Raw genomic sequence first — 23,663 nt, 5'->3', positions numbered from 1 at the left:
GTCCCCCTCTGTCTCAGCAGGGAGTCTCCCTCAGAGGGGTGAGGCTCTACAGTGGCTGAGCCTTTGAGGAGGGGTGGCAAGAGCGCCCAGAGCAGAGACACACAGAACACCACACTTGTAGGTTTGCATTCAACAGGAGAATTGTTAGAGTGAAACCCTGCTTCAATGTTGCCCTTTAGATTTTCAAAAATAAACAAATAAATAAATGATACCACAGCTTTATAACAGATCTTTGTTTAATTCTCGCTGAATAAATAAATAAATCTTCCTGTGTGTGACCGCTAGGTGGTGCTGCAACCCCAAAAAGTTTTTCACAATAATAATAAATTAAACAAAAGAAAATAAGTCATAATATTTGTCTACTTATTTACTTTTCTACATGAATCTGTGTATATAATCAGTTTATCATCATACAATATCAAACTTATCTAGAATTGTCTTTATTTTGCCATGTTCTTACCATGTTTTTTTTTCCAGGAGGAGCAGAGCAGACCCCATCATCTAAAGATGATTGAGGGCATATTTGCTATCAAGCTGCTCAGCTCAATCTCCCCTTTTCAGAATCCCCTCTTGGCAGTTTAACAGGGGATGCAGGGCTGCATTCCAGTATTCAGGCTCAATTTAAACCCTGCCTGCCTTCACTTCCTCTCACTAACCACATACACTTATTTCCTTCTCAGAAATGAAGGCAGAGCTGACTGACCACAGAAAAGGAGAAGTGTGTTCTGTTTTTGAGATGACCTCTGCACAGTGCTGTCTAGAATGTCACAGTGCTATCTAGAATGTCACAGTGCTGTCTAGAATGTCACAGTGCTGTCTAGAATGTCACAGTGCTGTCTAGAATGTCACAGTGCTGTCTAGAATGTCGACCCAGGGGACTTTTTTGACCTTAAAAAGAGAAACAAGGACCAGGGGTCACAAATGGAGATTAGATAAAGGGGCATTCAGAACAGAAAATAGGAGGCACTTTTTTACAGAGAATTGTGAGGGTCTGGAACCAACTCCCCAGTAATGATGTTGAAGCTGACACACTGGGATCCTTCAAGAAGCTGCTTGATGAGATTCTGGGATCAATAAGCTACTAACAACCAAACGAGCAAGATGGGCTGAATGGCCTCCTCTCGTTTGTAAACTTTCTTATGTTCTTATATATGGAGAGTTGAAATCTCCCATAGCTTGGTGAAGCTTACAATCTTATTACTACCTTGTAAGTGTGTGTAGTAAGACTGTGATGTCACTACCGTGGCCTGTAATTGATTACAGCAGTGACGTCATCAATCTGTCAGAATTCTAAACAATCTGAGAAAATTGCTGACTTGAGGTTTCTCGCTGTACAGCTCTCCATATATAATAAATAATGAAGTATAGGTAAGTGTGTGGAATCAAGCCTGTTAAGGGTTTCTCGGGGTCCTGGGACATCGGAGGCCACTGGACCTGTGGTGCTGAGGCCCATGATGTCCCATAACCTCGAGAAGCCGGAAACAGGCTTCTATGAACTTCAATATTTATCATCTTTTCAGATAAGTACCTAGTTGAGAAACAGGGCTGTTCCAGTGTTTTGATCATCGGGAGAAAAAGTGGACATACTTCTTGAGCAATTTCACCAGAAGTTGCAGAGAACCAGCAAGTAACAATATTAAAATCTGCCTGACGTGACTATTCAATGCTAGGTGTTAATACTATTTTGTGTAATGGTAAATGGAATTAAATTGAATATTTCAGCCTGCTACAGCCTTTTATTTTCCTTTAAAGCTGTCAATAAAATGTCTGCATGTTTTAGTTGACGACACCCAGAAGAGAGAGATGCTTGACCTCTGGAAAAAAGAAGAGCGGCAAATGTTTGCGGAGAAGAAAACCGTCAGGCAGGTTTTGGGTACAATTGGTTTTATACGCCTGTTCCTTGATTTCTTTTTTATTAAAAAAATATTTAAATGTTGGGGTTGACTTTGTCAAATGCTTTAATATTCATTGTTATTGTTTGAAACTGTTTTTCCCTTTTAAGCTTCTGAAAGTTACAGGGAGCAAAAATATTTCAAATTCTTGACTATGCAGAGAATAGAAAAGAAAATGTAACCAAACAAACCTTAGTTTCATTTGAGGAAACATTTAATTTGTCACTAATACCTGCATTCAGTGTATTGTGTTTTAAAAAGCTGCTGGGGTTACTTTTTTTTATTTTTCAAAATTTCAGATAAACATGATATAAAGGAAACCTATGTCCGAAAACTGAGAACTTACTATTTTCTCAGGTACAATTTGTCACAGTTCTATGCAAATAATAATAATAATAATAATAATAATAATAATAATAATAATAATAATCTGGTGCCCTAGAAAGAAAATGATGTTGGACTGAATTATTATACTAAAGATTTATTTATTTATTTATTTATTTATTTTTAAATAACGTTAATTATTTGGTAGTCATTTTAAAGTATTGTGCCATTTTCTTTTTTAAAAAGTAGCAAATCTGCTTACTGTGGCATAGATGTACGATGGTCTTTATTTCAAATTTTCAGAGCGCAGGTGACAGCTTCAGCACCAGAACCGCCGAGATTTCAGACTACATACAACCGCCGCACCTGCAAAATGTGCGGCTGCATTTTAAAATGGCTTTGATATGAAAATGAAAAACAAACAATTGGATATAACTTAATATTTTTATCTATGAACATCATACATAACATTTTTAGAGCAGAAACACTGCATTTACATTGAAAATTTAACTTCTTTTTTCAAAAAGAGCTGTAGCGTCAGAGTGGGTCATAATATCTTTCTGTGTATGAAATTAACAGAATTGAAATATACAAAGGGGGGTCTTAAGCCATTCTCTGTGCCTACTTGGTTTCTCTCCCACTGACCAAGAATGCTTTTAGAAAGAGTTGTGAAATGACTGCTGGACAAGTGTTTTATCTTTCCCTATCATTGAATGAATCATTTAGGTGCCAGCAGTATCTTGGAGGCAAGCCAGACAGTTTTCAGTATGCTGTGACACCTCGGACAGAGAACAGTACCCCTCATAAATACAGCAGACTGGGGTCCAAACCACAAACCAACTGAGAACAATGGGCTGTCTCTGAACGAGAACAACCAATGAGAAACACCCCAGGTGGACTCGGGCACAGCCCAAAATAATCAAACTAACCAATCACAGGGTGGAAGTCAGTACAACAAAACCAGCAGCGTGACTTTCAAAGAGGGCGCTCCCCACACTGAGATCTTCCCAGCAGAGCTGTCCATATGAGCTGTGAGCAAGTATGAACCAACCTTAAGCCTACAAGCAGTCCCTCATACTTTCTTTCCTGTTAAGAGTGATACACAAAACAGTAATTACACAGGGATTCATAATGCAAAGCTAAAGTTTTTTCCTCATGAGTGAAAAGTCACACTGAACATAGTCTTTACCGTTTCTCTCCTCTGTGAATTCGCTGGTGTGTTTTCAGGGTTTTGGACCGACTGAAACTCTTCCCACAGTCAGAGCAGTGATACGGTTTCTCTCCTGTGTGAACTCGCTGGTGTGTTTTCAGGGTTCCAGACTGACTGAAACTCTTCCCACAGTCAGAGCAGCAATACGGTTTCTCTCCTGTGTGAGTTCGCTGGTGTTCTTTTAAGGTTCCTGAGTGACTGAAATTCTTCCCACAGACAGAGCAGTGATACGGTTTCTCTCCTGTGTGAGTTCGCTGGTGTTCTTTCAATGTTCCTGAGTGACTGAAACTCTTCCCACAGTCAGAGCAGCAATAAGGTTTCTCTCCAGTGTGAGTTCGCTGGTGGGATACAAGGCTGTCTGAACGTCTGAAACTCTTCCCACAGTCAGAGCAGCGATACGGTTTCTCTCCTGTGTGAGTTCGTTGGTGGGATACAAGGCTCTCTGACTGTCTGAAACTCTTCCCACAGTCAGAGCAGCTATACGGTTTCTCTCCTGTGTGAATTCGCTGGTGTATTTTCAGGGTTCTGGACTGAATGAAACTCTTCCCACAGTCAGAGCAGCGATACGGTTTCTCTCCTGTGTGAGTTCGCTGGTGTTCTTTCAGGTTTCCTGAGTGACTGAAACTCTTCCCACAGTCAGAGCAGTGATACGGTTTCTCTCCTGTGTGAGTTCGCTGGTGTTCTTTCAGGGTTCCTGAGTGACTGAAACTCTTCCCACAGTCAGAGCAGGAATATGGTTTCTCTCCGTGTGAGTTCGCTTGTGGGAGTCAAGGCTGTCTGACTGTCTGAAACTCTTCCCACAGTCAAAGCAGTGATACGGTTTCTCTCCTGTGTGAATTCGCTGGTGTTCTTTCAGGGTTCCTGACTGACTGAAACTCCTCCCACAGTCAGAGCAGCCATATGGTTTCTCTCCTGTGTGAGTTCGCTGGTGTTGTTTCAGATGTCCTGAGTAACTGAAACTCTTCCCACAGTCAGAGCAGTGATACGGTTTCTCTCCTGTGTGAATTCCCTTTTTTTTCTTTAAATGCCCTAACTGGGTAAAACCTTTTCCACAGTCAGGATATTCTCCACCGCCTGCCCTCACTTTAGCTGCTGGACTGGAACCTATAAAATATGAACAGGAAAGAAAGTATGAGGGACTGCCTGTAGGTATAAGCTTGGTTACACCAGTTTAAAAAAAGTAAAGTTAAACTTAAAGTTAAACTAGAGCAGCCATTTCTAAAATAACTTTGCAATAGACTTAGTTATGTGTAAAAAGTTGTCAGGATGTGAACAATGAAAAGAAATGACAGGTACGTTATTTAAACAGTTGTAGCAACATGTGGAACGCTATATTTTTCAGAACCCCACTACTTACTCTTTAAAGCCTTTATGTGTAAAAGCAAAGTCAGTAAAGACGGACGCTGGTGAAACCGAGCCCTGGGATCAAAATCTGCCTTCAAAGTTCTCCTGTAATGTTTCAGGTCTATTTCCTCTAACAAACCCTACAATTAGATATTTTTCAATAGCATCACGTTCAGGTGTTTAGAATTTAAACGCAAGTAAAGTGTCAAACGTTTTTAATTTTGCTTAATGGTTTAAACTTTGTCAAAAATGTGCAAAAATGTGCAAATGTTAACAACAAGAGGGTGTTTGCAAATAACGGCTACTAAGAGTTTTCTTTCGTTGTCTATTTCCTACCTTTGTCACGTGGCATCATTGTCACTGGATATTCACCTCCCAATGTCCAGCATGATTCTGCTCACGTGACTATCAATGTGATCTTCAGGAGCTTGAAATAACCGAAGCCCTGTCTGGACATATTGTGATAAAAATGTAGACTGTGCTCTGCAAAGCTCAGTTACAGAGGCAGTAAGGGAACAATGTTAAAGCACATGAGAATAAAGCATCCTGTACATACGTGCTGGATCTAGTGTGGAAGTGATTTGCTAGTAGTGCTACGTGATAAAACGGTGTGTGTGTTTTTTAAGTTTGCACCCTTTATATCGACAGAGATGCCGGTTCAGTTTGCAACTTTTATTTTGGTCTTCTTTCTTTCCAACTGCTGCCAGTCAGACAAGTACAAACTATTACTCTTAGTTATTATTATTATTATTATTATTATTATTATTATTATTATTATTAATCCTGCAAACGTCACAAGTCTTTCTTTGAATAACATGATACTGTACTTGGAATAAAGTCTGTGTGAACATAACTAGTTATTGTCTCATATACAGTAAGTAGGATAGATTAGCGATTTGGATTCTAGCGCTGTTTGAATAATTAGACTGCATCACATTTCTGTAATAATGCAATCGATGCTCTCGCCCTCTAATCAGAACAGACCACTGTACCCCGATGTGATCGTGCTTTCATACTGCTGCACTGTTTATATACATTTATTTATACACAGGGCTTCATTTAGTCATTTATTTGATTTAATTTGTTTGTTCTGTCAAACAACTTAATGGGCTTGTCATTCAGGCAAGCCTTCATTTTTCATTACAAGCAGGACGTACAAACGAGATCGCGACATGTTAATAAAAGACTCATCTTTATTGAAGCTAGAATGAACAATAAAGTATTTTATACTAGACACACTTTATTACAATGGTTAGGCATGACAATTTACATTAATAAAGATGAGTAGGTTCTGCTTTGCAATGAAAAAGACTTACGATTTAAAAGCCCATTTAGTTGTTTCAAAGAAAATCAGCATGTTTCTCAGCTGTGATTAAGATACACGAATGGCTTAACAGGATCAATTGCATTTTTTTTTAAAGAGAGTAGAAAAGCTGAGGTAAAACACAGACAATCAGAAGCCCTATTTATAACATACATGCAGTAATTTATAGAAAGCTATTTATGTAAAAATAAGTAATAGCACTATCTCAATGTTTTTTAATGTTTAAACTATAATTAAATGGAATCTAGCACCCCTAATAACACTACACATGTACAATAATATCCCTCTATTTTTACACTGAACATTTCTAATGTTATATACAGTACTTTGGTTCTTCTCCCCCTTGGTATAATTGGGTATAGGAGTGCCAGTGTGAAAGGGGCTTACATCTATATCTTAAGCTCACCAGTAGTGAGTCCTATCTTGAACTGGTTGGAGTGGTACGTGAAAAACAAATAGCTAGTAATGTAACCAACATGCTCCCTCCCTCCCTCTCAACCACACTGTGGATATCACGCAATCTAGAATGTCACAGCTACTGGGAGTCACTCACCTGCTAGACTGCATTCTGAATGCGACTGCCCGTCTTCCTTTCCACCTCGTGTGCTGTTGGGAGAGTCTTCCTCTCCAGAGCCTTGCTCTCTCATGCAGATTCTCTCCAGCACCACACTACATTCCCGCAGGCGTACAGGCTCCAGCTCAGGGATGGGTGGTTTGAAGTCCTCGGATTCTTCCTTCCCTGGTTCCATGTGGTCAAACTCTACTTCAGGGGGCTCCCGTTTAATACGGACCATTTCCAACACATCTTCTTGTTTAACAAAAAGGGGTTCTTCTGTCTGGGGGATCTCCAATTCACTGTGCTCAGCTTTAATCTCAGATACCTCCATCAGACAGCAGTCACATTGCATCTCACAGAGCTCCTGTTTTATGGGGAGGGAAGCCAGCCCAAAAGACTCCACTTCAAAGGGGGGTAGTTCAAGTTCAGGGAACTCCTCTTTAATCTGGACAGATTCCATCTTCACACTGTCCATGGCAGCACACAGGATTCTGTTTAGAAGCTGCTGAAAGAAAGAAAGCATGTATTTATTTATTTATTTAGAGTACTACTAAGGCCATTCAAGGGATCGACAAAATCTGGCCTTCACAGCAGGGGTGGCTTTACTATAGATGGGACATAGGATTTCTTGTGATAAGTTTATAATACCTGCAGAATGATGGATGAAAGTTGGCAAAAAGTTGCAATATTTTTCTTTTCTTTAAACAAGTATGTTCAGTATTTTAGAATGCTTTCTCTTAAAACAGCCGATCAGCAAGGAGTCATTTTGTCCTCGGACTTTAAATTTAGATTGTTTACAAAACATGATGTGTGATACAAGGTTCCAGAAACTTTCTTAAACTCTCATATTTTTAACTATTTACACAAACATTGCAACATATTTGAGGCCTAGTTACTTTTTTAAGGTGCAGGCAAACTACCGATAAAATACCTTGTTGCTCACATACTGATCAACGAGGCAGTCAATAAACTAGATTTGCCGAATTGAAAAAAAAACAAATTGCATAAAAAACTGTGACACTGTTCAAGTCTGTTCCTAAATACATTGTTCTAGCTAGAATATTCCCCAGAGAGGTTGTGGCGGAGTGTCCCGCCCCTATGTATATGAGCGCTGTTTTCTTATTATTTGTATTATTATTGTTTGCGGCGCAGATGTAAAGCCGCCGCCATTATTTGTTATTGTTTTGTATTTTTTATTTTAACACCTTGTGAGGATGCGTGACTGATCAGCTACTGATTATTTAACTAGCTGACAATCACCCGTCCTTATTAAACTTGTGCAGACTATGGCCGAGGGGTAATAAGATAATTAATTAATAGCTAGTTAACCCCTCGGCCAGAATATAAAAGCCTGCAGCTGTCTTTGCTCAGGGTGAAGGGTTCAGAGTGGAGAACGAGTGTGGAGAGGAGGTAATAGAAAAACTAGAGTAAACAATTGCTATACATGCCGGCTAAAAACCAGCACGATACCTGTTTGTTTCTGTTTGTTTGGCCAAAGTGCCTTTTTGTTTGGTGTTTGTTTTTTTATCTTTAGTTTGTTTTATTATATAATAAACGTACTGAGCGCTGTAGCGCCTCAGTTTCGCCCTGCTACTTTGAGTTGAGTCTGTGTTTCTGGTCTGACGTCACCACTGCAAGCCATCCTGTTCACAGTGGTACACAACAAGCAGATGGTAAATACAGTAAAATACTGTAATATATTAAACATAAAAACACTGTTACCTGATTTTTTTAATTCATTTCCACAGTGCCTTTTAGTTTATCTGTAACATTTTGCACCAAAGTCTGGGTCTGCCACACCTGTGCGTTACAAACAACTAAACTTAAACAAAATGTAACCTGCTGTTTTATCGTCCACATTTAAAATTCAATTTTGTTTGTGCGGGAGGCTGGCTGTGGCGGTGAACCACAGAGACGATGCAGCGATCACGAGGGACCTGCTAATCGTAATGCAAATAACCACTGAAACTACTTGTTAGTGGAGGCGAATGACATCTTATCATAAGAAAGGTTACAAATGACAGGCCATTTGGCCCATCTTCCTCGCTTGTACTGTGTCCATTTTAGGACATCCTCAGTCATCACCCCTCCTCGAGTCAATCCTCACCCCTCCTCAAGTCAATCCTCACCCCTCCTCGAGTCAGTCGTCAGGCATCAGTCCTCCTCGAGTTTTTTTTTCTGGAGAGAGAGGTTGGACGGAGTCGTCTGAATCACCCAATCAAAGAGCAAAAAAACTTTCGGTGCTTCCATTGGATGAAACAGATGTCAGTGTAGCTGCTGATTGGTGCAGGCGTTTTTACCTTTCTTCAGCATTTAATATGTATACTGCAAGCATTTTAAAAAATACTTTAAAAGTTATGATGTGCAATTTCATTATTTGAATTTGTTTGGATTTAAATTGTAAAGCAAATCTTCTCAGCATACGGCATCAGACAATTGTTTTTTTGTTTGTTTGTTTTTTTGTGTAACTAAAAACAATCTATCATTTTCTGAAGAAAAGCATTAGAAAGTAGACATCTGTGTATTTGTGAAGAAAAAGCAAGCTTCTCCCATGCACCCCACAGTACATGTGTAATTGAGATTGTTTTCTGTTACACTGATGTGTAAATCCCTTTTTATTTTGAAAGAATTCATAATATAAAGAGACAATATGAAGACATGATTTTGTTATAGAAAGAAAAATGTAGGGCTGTATTAGAAGGTTCAAAGGTTCGTTTGCTAGCCAGGAATTCAAAGGTTTTAAACCTTCGAAGGTTCATCAGATGCCATTCCCGCACTGTGTGTGTGTTTTTCTTTTCTGTTAACAGAAATCATTTGACAATGTGTGAATACTGTAAATCACACATTAAATGTCTCACATGCAAAATTTGATATTTTTATTTGTATAATGCACATTACTAAACAAAAGCTGTTGTATTAAAATCCAACCAAATCATAACAACTCTATATGGCGCCGCTGCCGTGTATGGAGCAGGTAGTATGCCAAAGCACTGGGGGGTACCTATAGTGGTTGTAGTGCTTCAGTAAGATATGTACTGAATACCTAGTGCACAAGACAGTGTAAGAAAAGTAGAATATGTTTGAAACATAAAAAAATATACGCTAACACTAATAATTTTAATTTCGAAAAAAATGAGCACTGTCCGTCCCTCCTCTCTCCAGCTCGTGTTAACCAGAGGCAAATTTCTTCATTCAACATATCGACAGCAAAGCTTTGTGTAGGGTAAGCTGTATTGAAAGAAATGTCCCTCTGCTGTTTGGGATTTTTTTTGTTAAATGCCCAGACAACCAAAAAAAAAGTTGAATGCAAACTGTGCAAGTGACTGTTGATGTATCATGGAGGCACATCCAGTCTCTGGGGTCACTTTACAATCGTAAGTTCATATTATTATTATTATTATTATTATTATTATTATTATTATTATTAATATTGTTATTATTATTATTATTATTATTATTAGTAGTAGTAGTAGTAGTAGTAGTAAAATGTGACTGACTGATAACCTGCTTGGATAAAGTTGGTTTTGCCTCAGTCCGCTGCAGTTAGTGCTGCTGCAATGCAAGCTTACGCGCAAACAGCATCAATTACGTGTAAATAAACAATGTGTATTTTTATTTTTATTTAAATTATAAAATTACTGTTCTATATAATGTAATTTTAAACTACATATGAATGTTTTATTCCATTTATATGGCTATGGTTTAATAGGATTTTCAATCAAATATAAACAAAGCTATGGTGACGTCATCAGTAAATTGATGCCTGATGACTGACTCAAGGAGGGGTGAGGATTAAGGAGGCTCTGTGATCCAGTGGTTAAAGAAAAGGGCTTGTAACCAGGAGGTCCCCGGTTCAAATCCCACCTCGGCCACTGACTCATTGTGTGACCCTGAGCAAGTCACTTAACCTCCTTGTACTTCCTCTTTCAGGTGAGACGTAATTGTAAGTGACTCTGCAGCTGATGCATAGTTCACACACCCTAGTCTCTGTAAGTTGCCTTGGATAAAGGCGTCTGCTAAATAAACACATAATAATAATAATAATAATAATAATAATAATAATAATAATAATAATAATAATAATAATAATAATAAAATGGATACGGTACACTTGGTTGTAGTAGCTTATTGTTCCTAGGGCCTCATTTACAGTTACCAAGCACGTAAAGTAGTGAGCGTTACGTTTTACTTTTACCATGTATTCCTTATCTGATGTAAAATAAAAACTAAAAAAAAAAAACGCCTTTTTCTCCTTTAACCCTTTGCGGTCCTAACCCTGTCTGACATAATCAAAAAGACGTCAACCACAGGTCTCTAGTCATTTTTTCTCCGGAAAAAGCAGAGAAGCCGAAAAAAAAGGAGGCGGATCTGAGCAATACACATAGCCCCTGCACCACAGACATAACACAGACATAAACAAACAAGATAGCTGCTTCCACATCCAGCTCTCAAAGAATATCACAGACATTTGCAGAGCTTTTTGAGATGTTATAGTAATAAAATAATGACTTGGATAGCATTATTGAGGAGTTTGGTGATAAAACGAGTGATCAGGAGATGATTTATCATTATGCCTTACTATGAAGAGGTATGTGAAAAATACAACGAACAAGGGGTGGGGCGGGGCTGGAGATGCAGTACTGAGTGTCCTGTTGATATGCAGTGCCTTTTAAACCTGTTTTACTATGAAGAAAATTACTTTTAAACAGCGCTTGTGAAAATAAATTGGACCGGATGCGCCCAACAGACGCTGAAAAAATGGACCGCTAAGGGTTAATGCATACGGCCCACCCATTAGTTTATAAAATTGCATTGATGTACTGCATCGTTTTGGAATTCTTTTAAACAACCCGCCTCTTTAATATAACACTCTTATTCAACATGTGCAGATTGCATTGTATGAGTGACATTTCTATTAAACCAATCACAGCTCACAGAGGTAGTAAAAAAAAACCAATCAAATAGGACACAGGATTCGTTTTCTTGTGCACACACAGCACACACAGAGCACACAGCGCACACAGCACACACAGCGCACACAGCGCACACAGCGCACACAGCGCACACAGCACACATAATTTTGATAGCGAAGTGAAGGCTTGTTTAAACTATTTATTTTATTTTGTGTAAAATTTAAAATCAGTAGCCAAAAAGTAGTTGGAGATGTCACGGAAGCAAAAGGTAGAGGCGGAACACAGAAGATTCCAAAATCGTTAGCCAGATGATTATTTGTTCAATGAATAATTTTGACGGCGAGGCAATATGTGTGATTTGCAGAGCAACGTTTGCAGTTATGAAAGATTATTAAAACATACAGCGCCACTACGACACGCTGCACAAAGCAACGTATTTTGAGTTTACTGGAAATGAAAGAAGCTATGGAGTCAACGAAAGGTTTTTCTGAAAAATGCTGTGGATGCCATGAACACCACAACCACAGGAAAGGACTTCCATGGAAAGTGCAGAATATGCATTGCCTTGGAAGAGAAAGTAACTGGGATTACAACAGGGGGTGCACCATTGTCAGTTTTTTTTTAGTGCTGTTAAAAACATTATATTTTGGAATAGAAGTTCAATATTGAGATTTAGCATTACATACATCTTTATTTTTATTGTTTGAGATTTCCATTGAAATAAAATACTCTTCTATTTCCTCCATTATATTACATTTGTGATTGTCACAAAGACGGCCGGAGTGGGTGGCGTCAGACCAGAAACAGGAACACAATAAACAGAGAGATGGGGTTTTGGTGAGGCTGAACGCGTGATCGCGTTCAGCATTTAATAAACAGACAGAAAATAAAAGGTTTGAAACAACAAAACACAGGACACGGCACTTGTAGCCAAAATAAAAGGACAAACAAAAACGGACTAGACAGACAAAACACGGTGAGCAGATTTAACTATTACTATTATTATTATTATTATCTTTACCTCCGTCTCCAATCCCGTTCTCCACTCACCGAACACCAACCACCAGTGACTAAAACGTGCATCTATATATACTGTTGTGCTGGGATTCAATTACTAATTATTTACTCACTTGAATCCCAGCACGTGAATTAATTCTGTGCAACCCCGTGCTCACATATTACATTTAACCAGCACGTGAAGTGATTTGTGCTCTCCTCGTGCCTAAATACAAATCTACACTTTAAATATACGTGAAACACAGACCCGTTTATATCCCGTGTACCAATCTATACACCAACATTAACACACACACGCAACATACAACACAGATCACACAAATGCACACAGGGGCGGGGCACTTTGCCACATATACCCCCCCTTGTGCGCAGCACACATGGCCTCAACGGCCACCTCCCCCCTTAAAAACCCAGCAGTCCAGAACAAAGTCTCGGGCTGGGAAGGGAGGCTTCAGTGGGCCCTTGGCTGGCAATGCTGTCAGCACCCCTGCCGGTAGTGGCACGGCTGACAGCCTGTTGGTCCCATCCTGCAGCGAAAAAGCTGCGGGGGCAGGTGGTCCCCCGACCTCCCCCTTCTTCGTAGCCGGCAGCTCCCTCCTGTGGGGCTCCGGCCACAAGAACTCCTGCAGCGAAACTGCTGCTGGGGAAAGTGGTCTCCAGACCTCGTCCCCCTTCTTCGTGGCCGGCAGCTCCCCTTTCTGGGGCTCCGGCCACCGTACTCCCTGCGGAGGTACGGGCAGCAGAGGCAGCTCCTGCTTCTCTGCTCCGGGCGGTGGCGGAGGCAGAGGCAGCTCCAGCTCCTCTGCTCCTGGCGGTGGTGGAGGCAGAGGCAGCTCCAGCTCCTCTGCTCCTGGAGGTGGTGGAGGCAGAGGCAGCTCCAGCTCCTCTGCTCCTGGCGGTGGTGGAGGCAGAGGCAGCTCCAGCTCCTCTGCTCCTGGAGGTGGTGGAGGCAGAGGCAGCTCCTGCTCCTCTGCTCCTGGAGGTGGTGGAGGCAGAGGCAGCTCCTGCTCCTCTGCTCCTGGAGGTGGTGGAGGCAGAGGCAGCTCCTGCTCCTCTGCTCCTGGCGGTGGTGGAGGCAGAGGCAGCTCCTGCTCCTCTGCTCCTAGTGGAGGAAGCGGTGGAGGTGGCGGAGGCAGAGGCAGCTCCTGCTCCTCTGCTCCTGGTGGTGGTGGAGGCAGAGGCAGCTCCTGCTCCTCTGCTCCTAGTGGAGGAAGCGGTGGAGGTGGCGGAGGCAGAGGCAGCTCCTCTGCTCCTGGCGGCGCTGGCTCCCTCCGCTGTGGCGGCTGGGCTGGTGCGCGCCGTGCTGCCTTCAGCAGCATGAATAGAGGCTGCTGGGGGACACCAGCCTCCTGCCCCTCTCCCCCCCAAAAATTTCCAGGGGGTTGGGCCTGTAACTCCTCCCCTTCCGGCCCTTGGGGCTGAACCAGCAGGCATTTTCCCTCTGCTGGTGGCTTGGGTCCCAGGGCTGTGGAAGCCCCGACTTGCCTCCCTTTGGGCTGTGGACGCACCGACTCCTCCCTTTTGGGCTGTGGACGCACCGACTCCTCCCTTTTGGGCTGTGGACGCACCGACTCCTCCCTTTTGGGCTGTGGACGCACCGACTCCCCCCTCTTGGGCTGTGGACGTTCGGGCTCCCCCCACTCAGGCGTAGGACGTTCGGGCTCCTCCCACTCAGGCGTAGGACGTTCGGGCTCCTCCCACTCAGGCGTAGGACGTTCGGGCTCCTCCCACTCAGGCGTAGGACGTTCGGGCTCCTCCCACTCAGGCGTAGGACGTTCAGGCTCCTCCCATTTGGGCTGTGGACGCTCAGGCTCCTCCCGCTTGGTCTGTGGACGCTCAGGCTCCTCCCCATAGCTGCGGAAGGGACAGTGGGCGAACAGGTGATCCTGGTCGCAGAGGAGGCACCCCGGCGATGGCTTGTTACATCGCCGTGGATGCCTGGCCCTTAGGCGGCACTCCTCCTCCCTGTCCTTCACCTCTTTATCCGGTTCCTCCTCCTCCTCACCTTGGAAGGGGCAGATCGCCACCGTGTGTCCGTAGACTCCACAGGCCATGCACCAGCCTTGGTCCTCGAGGCCCCCGAGGAGGTCCTCCAGGTCCCGGCAGCCGTCTCTCCAGCCTTCCATTTTCACTTTTTTTTTTTTTGAAACCAGTCCTGTGTTTTTTTTTTTTTTTTTTTTTTTTTTTTTTTAAACACAAAACCCCCTCTCCTGGTCTGACGCTTGGAGGCGCTGTTATCCCACGATGACACCACGTGTCACAAAGACGGCCGGAGTGGGTGGCGTCAGACCAGAAACAGGAACACAATAAACAGAGAGATGGGGTTTTGGTGAGGCTGAACGCGTGATCGCGTTCAGCATTTAATAAACAGACAGAAAATAAAAGGTTTGAAACAACAAAACACAGGACACGGCACTTGTAGCCAAAATAAAAGGACAAACAAAAACGGACTAGACAGACAAAACACGGTGAGCAGATTTAACTATTACTATTATTATTATTATTATCTTTACCTCCGTCTCCAATCCCGTTCTCCACTCACCGAACACCAACCACCAGTGACTAAAACGTGCATCTATATATACTGTTGTGCTGGGATTCAATTACTAATTATTTACTCACTTGAATCCCAGCACGTGAATTAATTCTGTGCAACCCCGTGCTCACATATTACATTTAACCAGCACGTGAAGTGATTTGTGCTCTCCTCGTGCCTAAATACAAATCTACACTTTAAATATACGTGAAACACAGACCCGTTTATATCCCGTGTACCAATCTATACACCAACATTAACACACACACGCAACATACAACACAGATCACACAAATGCACACAGGGGCGGGGCACTTTGCCACAGTGATACTGAGGGTTTTTTTGTCAGTGTACTAGGAAAGCTGCTTCTAGTTATACCTGCCTATTTCTGTACTATAAAATACATTAAATAATATGCTGATTAACTGATTGAAACCGGGCCTGCATACTAGGTATAGGGATCGAAATTAACACCCGCCCACCCGCCAAGCGCGGGTTCATTTGGTCTGTGGCGGGTATATTTCACATACTTATATGCCACAGTGGCGGGTACGTTTTTGTACACTTAACACTTTGAATGCCAGCGGCTCTGTGCCAGTGGTGTGAAGACAGACCGCCGTACCTTTAATAAACAGAAGCTTTTGGCTAAAACAACAAGAAACTTGAAAAAAGATGTCACCACAATAAGCACCACAACTTCTGCTTTCGATTGGTCTATTTGGCAGTGTGCTCCGCCCATGTGTGTGTTATGTGTTGCATGTGGTGTGTTAATGTTGGTGTACAGATATTGGTGCACTGGATATAAAAGGGTCTGTGCAGCACAGGTGATGTAAAATGTATAATTGTACTGGGTTTGCACAATCACTCCACGTTAAAGTGGGTATTGGGATGGAAGCACGTGGAGCACAATTAGTTCACGTGCAGATGTACCGAGATTCCAATTGAATGACTGATTAGCAATCGAGTCTCAGTACAGCTGCATAAAAGAGGCACGTTTCACTCGCTCGGGGTTGTGTGTTCAGGGCAAAAGAACGGGAAAGAGTTAGAACATAAATAAAGAATAGTAATAATAATAATAATAATAATAATAATAATAATAATAATAATCAGTTGCTACGTGGTGCTGGAGGACCAGCACGGTACTTGTTTGTTTAGTGTTCGTCCCTGTGTGTTAGTGTCTGTTCGTTTTGGTTATCTGTTGGTTTAGTTTGGCCTCAAGTGCCGTGTGCTGTTTTGTTCAGCCTTTTATTTTCTGTGTGTTAATAAAACACTGAGAGCCGCAGCGTCTCAGTTTCGTCCGCAGTTGCTGTGTGTTTGGCCTGACATCAGCCTGTTCACAGTCTATTATTTAATATATGCTGTCATTCAGGTTTGTTTTTTTAGCAAATCACATGAGTGATGTTGCTGACAACCAAACAAAACAGATAGAGACGGTGCTTGCGCTGTGAAGTGATAGGACTAGTTTTCCGTACAGTCTCTCTCGTTTTTTAAGAATTGAGGTGAGTTTCTGATATTTAATTAATTAAATCTAAAGGGATTTTTATAAACAGCTTCTGTTAATGAGATAGTATAAATATTATCATGTCATTCTTTTTAGATGTAAATTGCTGTTAGAGAACTTTAACTGCTTACTGCTAAATTAGTTGAAGTAATGTTTACATGTTTTTTTTTTCTGATTGCCTTATAATAAAGTAAAATATTATTTAAATATGAGGAAAATATTTCACTGGATAACCGATCAATAACTTAGTAAGTTTTCAGTGTCTGTGTGTGAAGGGCATAGCAGGCAGCTTGTCAGATTGAGAGCTGCGGGAAACTTACACAGCTTCCAAACAAACCTGAAACTTACACAGCTTCCAGACAAACCTGAAACTTACACAGCTTCCAAACAAACCTGAAACTTACACAGCTTCCAAACAAACCTGAAACTTACACAGCTTCCAGAAAAACCTGAAACTTACACAGCTTCCAAACAAACCTGAAACTTACACAGCTTCCAGACAAACCCAAAACTTACACAGCTTCCAGACAAACCCGAAACTTACACAGCTTCCAAACAAACCTGAAACTTAACAGCTTCCAGACAAACCTGAAACTTACACAGCTTCCAAACAAACCTGAAACTTACACAGCTTCCAAACAAACCTGAAACTTACACAGCTTCCAAACAAACCTGAAACTTACACAGCTTCCAGACAAACCCGAAACTTACACAGCTTCCAGACAAACCTGAAACTTACACAGCTTCCAAACAAACCTGAAACTTACACAGCTTCCAAACAAACCCGAAACTTACACAGCTTCCAAACAAACCTGAAACTTACACAGCTTCCAGACAAACCCGAAACTTACACAGCTTTCAGACAAACCCGAAACTTACACAGCTTCCAAACAAACCTGAAACTTACACAGCTTCCAGACAAACCTGAAACTTACACAGCTTCCAAACAAACCCGAAACTTACACAGCTTCCAAACAAACCCGAAACTTACACAGCTTCCAGACAAACCCGAAACTTACACAGCTTCCAGACAAACCCGAAACTTACACAGCTTCCAAACAAACCTGAAACTACACAGCTTCCAGACAAACCTGAAACTTACACAGCTTCCAGACAAACCTGAAACTTACACAGCTTCCAAACAAACCCGAAACTTACACAGCTTCCAAACAAACCCGAAACTTACACAGCTTCCAGACAAACCCAAAACTTACACAGCTTCCAAACAAACCTGAAACTTACACAGCTTCCAAACAAACCTGAAACTTACACAGCTTCCAAACAAACCTGAAACTTACACAGCTTCCAAACAAACCCGAAACTTACACAGCTTCCAGACAAACCCGAAACTTACACAGCTTCCAAACAAACCTGAAACTTACACAGCTTCCAAACAAACCCGAAACTTACACAGCTTCCAAACAAACCCGAAACTTACACAGCTTCCAAACAAACCCGAAACTTACACAGCTTCCAAACAAACCTGAAACTTACACAGCTTCCAGACAAACCTGAAACTTACACAGCTTCCAAACAAACCCGAAACTTACACAGCTTCCAGACAAACCTGAAACTTACACAGCTTCCAGACAAACCTGAAACTTACACAGCTTCCAAACAAACCTGAAACTTACACAGCTTCCAGACAAACCTGAAACTTACACAGCTTCCAGACAAACCTGAAACTTACACAGCTTCCAAACAAACCCAAAACTTACACAGCTTCCAGACAAACCCAAAACTTACACAGCTTCCAGACAAACCCGAAACTTACACAGCTTCCAAACAAACCTGAAACTTACACTGCTTCCAGACAAACCTGAAACTTACACAGCTTCCAGACAAACCTGAAACTTACACAGCTTCCAGACAAACCTGAAACTTACACAGCTTCCAGACAAACCTGAAACTTACACAGCTTCCAGACAAACCTGAAACTTACACAGCTTCCAAACAAACCTGAAACTTACACAGCTTCCAAACAAACCTGAAACTTACACAGCTTCCAAACAAACCTGAAACTTACACTGCTTCCAGACAAACCTGAAACTTACACAGCTTCCAGACAAACCTGAAACTTACACAGCTTCCAGACAAACCTGAAACTTACACAGCTTCCAAACAAACCCAAAACTTACACAGCTTCCAAACAAACCTGAAACTTACACTGCTTCCAGACAAACCTGAAACTTACACAGCTTCCAGACAAACCTGAAACTTACACAGCTTCCAGACAAACCCAAAACTTACACAGCTTTCAGACAAACCCGAAACTTACACAGCTTCCAAACAAACCTGAAACTTACACTGCTTCCAGACAAACCTGAAACTTACACAGCTTCCAGACAAACCTGAAACTTACACAGCTTCCAGACAAACCCCCTCAAAGATGTCTTGGGCTGCACTGCCTTTTCTATCTGTGATTACTTTTTACAAATAAAAATGCTGCCAGAGAACAGCAAAAACAGTTCACAAAAAGGTGATGAAAATGCTGAAAATTATTTTCGCTATAGAAAATAAGATCGCCCCTCTTATTTTTTTTTATTTTTGGAATGGCAAAAAATACACTGCAGGCTGTTGATCTTCCACTTGCCGACCAAGATAGTGAGCCTGAAAGTTGTGATCCTCAGGACAGTTTAGCTGGCGAGACAGGTAAAGACGAGGTAGGAGAGAGAAAAAAAACAGGAAAAAAAACAACTGTTTTGTATTGTAATCATATTTGTTCTACATGTCAAACGAAGACAAACAAATTCCAGGGTTTTCTTGTATTGTTGCATTATATCTGCATGGCTTACACACATCTATTTACATCTGCTTTTAGGTACAGTATTCTTATTCGTTATGGCCGAAATTTGCTGAAATATTTATTGTTGATGTTTTGTTTCTAGTGTTTTGTGAATATAAACACAATTAAATATATATATATATATAAAGTATATTACGTAGTTTTCAAACACGATCCTCTCCTGAAGACATACGGTGTATAAAGTACTGTATAAAATAATTTATTAGGAAATGTTCACATTTACCTGTATTGTACAGTTTTTATTAATCATATAATAGAATGCACACATTAACCAACCATTTCATAGCCTGCAAAGTAGGGAACATGTTATCCTTTTGAACTTTTGTTGTATATGTATTTTTTTTTCTTTCAGATATTCAAGGATATATAAATCCACTTAATCTTGGTGAAAGACAACATGGTACGGGAAAACAATGTGGCATTCAAAGAGTTAAGACTAGTTTATATTCCATCGCTCAACTGTCGCTGAATAGTATGTAGCATTTTTTTTTTAATTACTTAAATTATTTTTAATAATATAGGGTTGATGAACAGACCGGGCTAAATCTAGGAATGACAAACAAGCAAGAGTATTTATACACTACATTGCTGAGGTAGAAAGGAGGCAGCTTCCAGAGAAAATAAAAGGTGCAAAGTTCCTGTCAGTGATGTCAGATGGTTCACCTGATAGCACTGTCATAGAAGAGGAGCTAGTAGATGTATGAGTCTGCCAGAAAGGACTGGTGACTGTGCAGTGTGTGCGCATGCAGTCTGTGGAGAGGACAGATGCCCAACACATCTCAGAAACAATATCTTCACTCATGAAGCCGATTCCTTCAGACCCTGTTGAGACCCTGTTGAGACTGCTCAGAAATGTTGCTTGTTTGTGCATTTTCTTTTGTCGTCGTCTCCCCCGGAACGATGTTGGCTGGTAAAATGTCTGTGTGGCCGATGGATTCTTCCATCCACTAGCCATGGTGGCTAGTGCATGGACAAGTTCATTTCAAGCCCTGGTCATCCTCTCACTCTTAACCACTTCAACACCATGACAAACACAAGTACGTCAAATGAAAACCCACTTACAGTACCATGCTGTACCTGCGTACGTCAAGTTTTCTATTCTATCATCAGTTTCTCAGTCTAGCGTTTCAGGTTTCATTTTCTAAGGCAGTGCTAGTACTGTGGAATGTGCAATTAAAGTCAGGGGAGGGTCAGGTGACATTAGTATACAATTTACCTGTGCGTGTTTAGAAGGATGAGATATATTGCGGGAAGTCTTTCAACTTTTACAAGTATATATACAGTATATAGTGTTTTATATTATTAATTTTTGTTTTATTATTAGTTTTACTTGTTTAGCTGTGACGAAATACTATCAAAACACAGTACTGAGTACAAGGCAATGCAGCAGCCAGATCCTTCACAATGCCTGTGCAAAGCAGTCCTGTACACGCATTTGTGACTCTCCCTCCAACACAAGGGAAGCAGACACGGTAAAAAAAGGTACAGGGTCTGCTATGAAAATCAAAACAAAAGAAAAGACACAAGAAAAATGTGCAGTGGTTGCGATGGTAACCCCGGGTTCTGTTGTATTTAACATTTCAATAAATGACACAGAGCAAGTCGCTAATAATGACACACGTTTTGATGTTGATTGAGTTTTATTTGATAATTAAAACTTCTTTATCTCTATATTGAACATGGGTATGTAGTACACAGGAGCATAAAGGGTTAATGAAAAACACAGTTTGTCATGCATTTGTGTTTTATTCATCATTTTAACATATTATAGCAATTACAGGTTTGAAAACATTATTATTATTATTTTCAAAATCTGGTACCTGGGAAGGGATTTCAAACACATTAAATGATAGAAAGTCGGTTTCCCATGCGTGTTCAGGTAAGTGAAACAATGCGATATGCTTAGTATTAACGTTTTGAAAAGCGCCCCTGTTACAATTTCAGTGAAATAATTAATTTTGATAATAAATGTATTTCTTGTTTTTAAAAATTTCCGATTACCGCTTTTAAATTCCGATTCCCGATTGCTAGATTCTAACCCCCGCTGTCTCAGGAATAGAAAAAAACATGCACGACAAAAAATAGCGAGACCGCCAAAAACAACATTTACCCGCTAGAAAGATGCTTTCAAAACAAGCTCAGCTTGTCAGCACTGTGCCCGCGGCACGCAGACTGCAATTAGAGGGATGTGAGTAAAAACAAACGCGCTGCCACAGCCACGCCGCTTCAGACATACAACACACACATAAAAGCAACTCGTTCCTAGCCCACAACAACCCGGTCCTTTCAAAGTAATACAATATCACAGCTTTCTGTAGTTTTAAAACTTGACCAAGCATCACTTACCTCCTATTTCCTCTTCCCCAGTCTCTGAACGGGTCTGCCTTCCGCAGAACGGGGAGGGGCTGCGGAACGAGGAATATACCAATCGCAAAATACAAACTGTTCAGTGAGGTTTGGCAATTCATCGAATATATACAAAGGGAATACTGATACCGGAGATATTTTAATAAAAAATGATTTGACTTTTAACACCGTAAACGAGCTGTTTGTAGAGCTATAATGTTTCAAGTGAATACCATTTGAATTTAGGTACCCCCCCCCCTCCCCCATGCCGGAGTTGGTATAGCCCTATGTTATCAACAGAGACACTGAAGGCAGCAGCGCGGATGCTGCGAGTTTTACTCTGATACTCTGATACTCTGTGTTTTGCACCGATATTGCTGTTTCCTGTCCTCTTCTTCAGAGCGAGATATTCAAACACTAACGGTGTACCCCTGATAATGTTTTTTAGAAGTATATCAGGTTATTTCAAGTTGAGCGCCGTTGTCACAAACAGATCCACAATGGCGCAGGCATGCTCGCAGTTTCATCGCTTTCTCTTCGCTAGTCTTGCAGGTTCAGGGCGTGTGAACTTGTTTTTGGTAATACAGCACAGGGTCGCAGAAAGGTCCTTCTTTACGAGTAAACTTCCAGGCAGTAACCTCTGCTATTTCTACCCCATGCTTTTATTTAGTTTCTCTTAAACTGTCCTGAGGTGTCTTATTGTGATTAAAAAGCGTCCCATTCCACAAGAAAAACCTGAGAGGCGTTAGAAAACTAAAGCTCTTTGAATGAAATGCTTTTTATTATATGAATAACTACCCAGTGGAGTGACAGAGCAGGTTAATAAACTAAATGTATTGAATGAATAATGAAATCAGATCATATACGTCAGAGAGTGAGAGGTTTGTATTAAACAGTCTGGGTACAGTATTTTTATTTTATTTTTAAGGTTTTAGTAGTTTAACTGTTTATGACTGTCCGATTGGAAACAAAAGTAAATATTTTTATACAATACTCATGCATTTATATTATTGCTCCCAACAGTACTTTCTGTAAAGCTGTATTTGGGAGTATAGTTGTTGTCCCCGGTATGTACCAAATGTATTGATTCAGTAGAAGCAGAGTCTTCAGTAACACAAGTGGGGGGGCAGCACAGGGACGTTACAATGAGGGGCCCGTTGTAGTTATTTATTTTAAATTGTTTTAAATGCTTTGACACTATTGTATAGTACTTTAGAGTATATATGTTTACATATATGCATTCGAATTGGGATTATTTTCTGTTTAACGAATGTGATCATCAGAAATACTGTAACGGCAAATAAGTAGCCTAGAATGTGTGCATTGCAGAAACCCTTTATTGTTAGGTTTTATTAATAAGCACCAATATTCTATTTGAGTGACCGTTAGCGTCTAGCCCTTCAAAAGGTACAAGTTAAATTGCAACAAAACGTCAAAATGTAAGTTCTTCAATGTATCCAGTAGGTGGCACCAAAACACTGTTCAACTTTTACATTGTAGAGCTTAGACTGCATTGGTTGATAATGTACATTCCTCCTTGAATGAGTTCAGTAAAAATGGCTGGACCTAGATATTTTAAACTGAATTACAGATATTTTTGTTATACAATACTGAAATGATTAGGTATTTTTACCACAATATAAAGCATTATTTAATTCTTAGTTTAAACTGCTGCATTATAAAGTGAATGTACACACACACATTTGTGTTTAGTTAAGTTAAAATAATTTTGATCAACACATTTTGCTTTTTAAATGAACCTTCAATGTAACTTCTAAGATATCTTCCTCTTTCTTTAAGCTCTGTAAATCACCTCCTTACCCAGTCCATTGCTCTGTGTGAAAGTACTGATTAGAGGAGAAACCTCAAAATGGAGTGAGGTAACCAGTGGTGT

The 23,663-nt window shown here is 40.8% G+C and overlaps 1 pseudogene; it reads right to left on the bottom strand.

Annotated features, from left to right (window-relative positions):
• Positions 1 to 2,646: 2,646 nt before the first annotated feature.
• On the bottom strand, positions 2,647 to 21,821 carry LOC131709457 (zinc finger protein ZFP2-like; annotated as a pseudogene).
• Between the last annotated feature and the right edge of the window lie 1,842 nt (positions 21,822 to 23,663).

The sequence above is a fragment of the Acipenser ruthenus genome, chromosome 43 (assembly GCF_902713425.1).
Source record: "Acipenser ruthenus chromosome 43, fAciRut3.2 maternal haplotype, whole genome shotgun sequence".
Classification (NCBI taxonomy): Eukaryota; Metazoa; Chordata; class Actinopteri; order Acipenseriformes; family Acipenseridae; genus Acipenser; species Acipenser ruthenus.
This window is presented reverse-complemented; position numbering and strand designations above follow the sequence as displayed.